Genomic DNA, 6,465 nt, shown 5'->3' on the forward strand with positions numbered 1-6,465 from the left:
ATTTCAATATAAACGCATAAGATTTATTTGTTTTCCAATTTTAATGAAGGCCAGAAAAAAAATACGGGACCGCCGGTTTCAAATCTTATATAAGTGACTAGCTTATAGTCGAGAAACATTGAACTCCCCTTAGCCTCTGTTTTACATCTTTTCTTCTGAGAATGGCGACCGTGTAATTTTACTTTTAGCTTGCAAAATTTAATATTCAAGCGTTCATGGTGTAACGAAAAATTCAAGAGTAATTTCCCTTCAGAAATGTCAAATTTTCGTAGTCATAAAAGATTTAACGGTTAATTTAATAATACCATGACAGGACCGAAAATGATGGAATTCCACAGACGGAAAGTTCATGGAAATTTTGTTTGATTTTAAGTGCACAGATGAAGAAAAATTATTTGCAGAGGGATTAGAAGATTAGTTCTTACTCTGAATGCTTTCCTGAGCAAATCAGTAATTGGAGAAGCTAACATTAAAACCTTCGAAAAAAAGATTTGGCCTGAACCTGCGGACAAACAAAATAAAAAAATAAATACATAGGTTTATAAAAATAATAAATAATAAATTAATATAAATTAATATAAAAACAAACGAAGCATGCATAGTCTCACGTGAGAGCACGGTGAACGAGGCATAAAAAGTGACTAAGTTCAGCATTTGCACCCCCCCATTTAGCCCCGAAAGTCCCCAGGGGACGCCAAATCCTGGTGAAAATGAACCCACAGTGCAGTTTTAGGCCTCAACATACGTAAATTTGAGTTCTGCACCATGCAAAAAAAATAAATAAATGACTAAGTTCGTCATTTGCCCCTCTCCCTATTTAGCCCCCAAAAGTTCTCAAGACCTAAACATATTTAAATTTGAGTTCAGCACCATGCAAAACTGCTAAATAGACGCACGCAGAAAATTTTGGACAAATATGGCAAAATAATCTCAAAAAGGGAATGTTTTTATTAGCCCTAAAAGAGCCCCTGGAGCACATCCAAGAGTTATCACGAAGTATAGACAAACAAAATTATATAGAAATCAGTTAGTTACAACTTTTCAGAAAGTTTTATGAAAATCCAAGCCATCATTTCTTTTTTTTTTGATAAGTGTCAATTTCAGCCATTTTAACCCGAAAGGTACCCCTAGAGGAGGGGGGGGGGAAGGAGTTTTCCCGGAAATTGCGTTTTGTTACTTTTTTTTTTTTTTTTTTAATCATATCATGTTTAATGTTTGTGCAAAATTTTAAAAAATTCCAAGTGTGGACAGACAAACGGACGAACAGACAAGGGTGAATTTACAGGTCCACCCTCCTTTTGTCGGGGGACCAACAATAAACAAATAAGTTTTAAAAAATATATGTAGGCTCTTTGATTAGGAGCTTGAAAATTATAATCGTTCTCATACTAGTCGTTCACAGACAGCTGTTTCGCCGTATCGTAGATCTTCGATATGGCTATTCATGGTGTTTCACGTCGAGGTGAAAATTCGATGGATATCCGAAAAAATAAGTCAAAACTAAAATAGAAACTTTTTATTTTTAAACACATAAGTAATGTTTATTAATTTATTATATACTAGAAGGTGTACTCGGTATTAAACGTAACGTTAAATTCCTGAAAAAAATTAAGTAGAAAAACAAAAAGAAACTGAGACATGTGCATGTGATTGTTGTTTTTTTTAAACAGTGCAATTCTTGTAAGTAAAAAAAAATTATTCGAGCTGAGATCGAAAACTCAAATCTAAAGACAGTGAGTCAAGTACGATAACCATTAGGCCGGCTTGCTACGATCTTTAAAAAGTGTTTTCAATCCTCGTTAAATAGTTGAAAAACAGACAAAAATCCGATGACCCTCCTAATTACCAATTTTTCACATGTCTGAATAACCTATATATCAAATTGCAAGTCTTTAGATAAAAAATCGTTGAGTATATAGGTTGAAAAGTGTCCTCACATACACATTCTCACTTTTATAGATGTATAGACTAATGAGTGACCTCTCACGAAGATAAAAAGCCAGTCGAGGATGAGGATCACGGAGATTCTCAGCTGGGCGACGAATAACACCATGACAGGACTGAAAATGATCGACGGAATTCCACAGATAGAAAGTTCATGGAAATTCTGTTTGGTTTTAAGTACACAGATGAAGAAAGGGAAATATTTGCAGTGGGGTTAGAAGATGAGTTTTTGCTCTGAATACTTTCCTGGGGGAATCGGTGATTGGGGAAGCAAACATTAAATTAACAATGAAGTAGAAAAAGACTAGCAATGAGAGATGAACTGTAGAGAAGAAAATGGACCATCCCTTACTAGATTTCTAGGTCGCTTTTTACTCTGTCAGGAAGAGTGCTCCTAGAGGCACCTCCCCAAATCTGGTAGCAGTCCTCTCTGTTGAGATATATATGACTTATTGTGTCGGGGATCAGATAGAATTATTCGACTATTCTTCCAGCGACATTGGCAACCGATTTGATGCAAATTTTCTAATTCAAGTCTACAGTGAGATTCATTCATATGTGCAAAGGTTTTCCTCAAGGAGTGAGCTATTCATTTCAACCGAGGGAAAATACGTACCCAAGCTTTGATAGTGAAACGAGAGAAGCTTAATTTTAGATGTTTTAAAAGTAACACGCCATTCGACTCCCATTGCATTGTGTGCCAGGCCGAAAAAAAAAAAGAACCATTTAGATCTTCATCACCAATGCTCTTCAAAATGCTGCTATAGGCAGTTGTTTTATCAGTATTGATTTAGCGAACATGTCGATGTTTCGCTCATTCTGAGATGCTTCAGCACAAAAACACGAAACATAATTTTCATCTTTGAGAAGACATGCAGGAAGTAAAATTTTTCACATTTCCGTGAGTGATATTTTTCAAAAGACAAATGCAACAATCAAGCAGCAATATCAGCACGATTCCTAAATATTCGAATTCAACCCCGACTTTTGTTCCTTATTTAAAGTCTGCCAAATATTCAGATCGTTAATTAATTATTCGGGATTAAAAAATTCGACTCAGATTCCTTCGAAAACGTCTGAACCTTTCTCTTCTGACTCTGTAAACCTCATTAACATAGTATGCACTCTTCTATAAATGGCACAATCACGTTGACACACCGGTTCTCGCCAGATCACCGAAGTTAAGCAACGTTGAGCCTGGCTAATACCAGATGGGTGACCATTTGGGAATTCTAGGCGCTGTATGTGCTTTCCGCTTATCTCGGCATTGTTTCCAGTCGTCCTGAACCTCCACTTGCCACTGGTATTCAACAATGTTTACTCAGGAGAGGTGTGGTTGGAGATTGCGCAACTCTTGCCACAAAAATTTCACACGCAGGTACTCTTACAGTGGCTATCCATAGTCTGTCAAGACTGAAGGAAGCCTTGTATAAATGGATACACTCGAACGTATATAACTATGGCGTTAAGGTTACAAGTTTTAATTGCTGGTCAAATAGCATGTGTATTTCTTTTATAGCCACCATTATATAGCAGGGTTTCCCCAGACAGAGTTTCGCAGATCTCTGGGGTTCATTGCGAGCTTGGTAAAGGTCCCTTCAAGAGATACTGATAAATAAAGAAAGGTTATAATGACTTTGTACATATGTGAAAATGCAGCTCTAATGTTTATTTCAAATCGAAATTGAATAAACTAAAAAAAAAAAAAAAAAAATGATCCAGTTAACTATTTTAACTAAATGTTAGGAAAAAAATGCTAATTTCCTTTAAATTCTCCATAAATTTGAGAAAAGCAATTTTAAAAGCGTAAATCAATCATAAAATCATAAAAAAAATATTGCTTGAAATAAGATTTTAAAATATATTTTTTGTATGGGTTAGATCTTTATCACTAATGCTCTTCAAAACGCTGCTACAGGCAATGGTTTCGTCTGCACTGATGTCATCAAACGCATCGACGTTTCGCTCATTCCAAGATGCTCCATCACAAAAGCAAGAAACATTAATATCGGAAAGGTTCCACCAATTTAAAAAGGTTGGGAAACACTGCTTTAAGGCATACAATAAATTAATTGGAACCAGGGCACGACTAGACGTCTGCAAATCACTGGACGCAGGGTTGGGTTTCGAGGGAAAGACAACTCATGGTTTACTCTATCTCTTTTCTGTTCCCTTCCTATATCTTTGTCTCTTGTTGTTTGACAAGTTATATGGAGTATAATGTTAGAAAAATCTTATCTATTTTATACAGCTGTATTTATGTATTTAGTCAGGATATATTCAGGCCATTGATAGAAGATCGCCCAATAGAAATCTCCACCACTTTCGCACGTGAAGAACGAAGAATCCAAACTCATAAGACGACAAAGAATAAAGATGTGTCAGCTTTGCTATAACGTCTGTTTGTTACATGATAGAAGGGCTGTCCTCTTTTCATGTAAGTAAAAAAAAATAGGGAATTAGTTAAATGTAAATATGAAATAGGATAGTCAAGGATTCGAACTTGCGAAGCTAGATTTGGAATTGAAAATTCCAATCATAAGTTAAAATAAATGCAGAATGTTATTGAAATAAGGAATTGCAATTGTTTAGCTTGCATATCTGTATATGGAAAAGGAATGTAATAATGAAATTTGTTTTTGTGAAAATTAAAATGAGGAATTTAATCGTCAATTGAAATTGTAAACATATTTTGTAAAGAGGTTATTTGAAAAATAGGTTACTGAACTCGGGGTCATGTCAAGTCTGGCAACGTGACTCATGTCATCCAACGTGCTTTATGAGCACATGTTTAATCATGCGATGACGTGACGAATTCTCAATATAGGTAGTGTTTTTAGATGCAGTCTGGGAGAAAGAGGGGAGAAGAGCCTAGAGAGACATGCTGACACCAAACCTTGGAAGCGGAGGTTAGAGAAGAAAGAGCCATGTAAAGAAACTTTGAATTCCTCAAGCGAAATCATGGACCGGTCATGAAATAAAGGACGTCATCATCTTTGTGTATCTGCGTCTTCGTGTTGTGATTCAACAGAAAAGGTATTGTCCATTTATATTATATGAACTTTGTGAAAATCATCATCTCAAAAATAGGTACGAAATATGTGTGTCATTGGTTATAGAAACACTCCCGTCATACAGAACTGTCAAAAGTATAAATGTCAAACCTTCGGTCTATCTATCTATGTATCAAATCTCCTCTCATTGTGTATTATATGTATCCTGTCGTTATATATAAGAACTGTTTGTTATTTTATATATACCTGTTTATGTCTCCAATATGTCATCTCTTACAACATGAACATCCTAAGACTGTCTCTATCACTCTAAGACTCTAATCTCTCACTTAGACTCTTCTAAGACGAACAACGACAACAACAATACAGAATATACGTCATCTTAATAACACCCACCACGTAACATGTTCATCATTAGTCCAAACTACGGCATAAATATGACCCGAAATAGATATAACCAAATTTTACGAATAGTCTGCAAAGAGAGATGCTTAATATAACGGGACTTCAACAATAGCGTTTTATAACTCTGCCACTTCAAAATATATTCGTAACCTTGCTCTTGCTAATTGCTCAATCATCTTTGATGTAGATTGAGTTCAGTTAGGAATTCTCCGTTTGTATCTTTCACGCCGACACTACAGCAACCAAGTCAAACTGTTAACCAAGGTTGTTTTAAAGCGCATCTCCTGTCGATTAAGCACTAGTTGTCTTCCACGCCACCTCGCACTAAACAATGTAGTAAAGCGTGTTATAATTCTGCCGGACTTGCATCAATTTGCGAGCCAGTCAATCTAGACAAAGACGGTGGCTGCCGAACCAATGGCATGATACATTTTGTTTATTGAGCCGGAAAACCACTTATATGGTATGCTACTTGCTTTGACCGATTGATGCCATCATGAATTGTGGCATCTACTATTAAATCCCGTATCGTAGCCCAGTTTGTCGAAACTAGAACAGTCGACAAAAACATGTCAATAACCGATTGTTTTATTTTTGAACCCATTCAGTTGAAATATCAGAGGTTCTCGTTGCCGATACTTCATCATTCGGACGAGTCATTTGGATTTAGTTTAGTTGTTTTACGGCATGTCAACCCTTTATCATGTTATTTAATGCCAACTCTGGTAATTTTGGAAGAAAAAAATTATGCTTCAAGTTGTTTATGTCTTCAAATATTTATTCATGATGTTCAATTTGGTGGTTTTGTAGAGAAAAGGATAGCATCAATGTATGGTGTCTTTTATTCAAGAAAACCGAGACATTGTGATGATAACTTGTAGGAACCGCTTAGATATTCCAGCACATTGCAAGAGTTATCATGTAGGTAATGCTGTGTTAATTATGACAATACCTCGCAACTTCTAAGTTTGAGCAAAATAACATTTAAGTCTACGTTTCTTGCTTGATGATAATCAGGAAATGTCAAAATTCAGCTCTGTAGACCAAATATTAATAGAGAAGTTTGTTAGAAACTTTTCAGACACACACCGACGTCATTATA

At 35.7% G+C, this 6,465-nt stretch overlaps 1 pseudogene; it reads left to right on the forward strand.

Annotated features, from left to right (window-relative positions):
* The first annotated feature begins 3,075 nt into the window (after window positions 1-3,075).
* Window positions 3,076-3,192, forward strand: LOC145296346 (5S ribosomal RNA; annotated as a pseudogene).
* The last annotated feature ends 3,273 nt before the right edge of the window (window positions 3,193-6,465 follow it).

Source organism: Euprymna scolopes, chromosome 16 (genome assembly GCF_053919585.1).
Source record: "Euprymna scolopes isolate OS-2025 chromosome 16, ASM5391958v1, whole genome shotgun sequence".
Lineage (NCBI taxonomy): Eukaryota > Metazoa > Mollusca > Cephalopoda > Sepiida > Sepiolidae > Euprymna > Euprymna scolopes.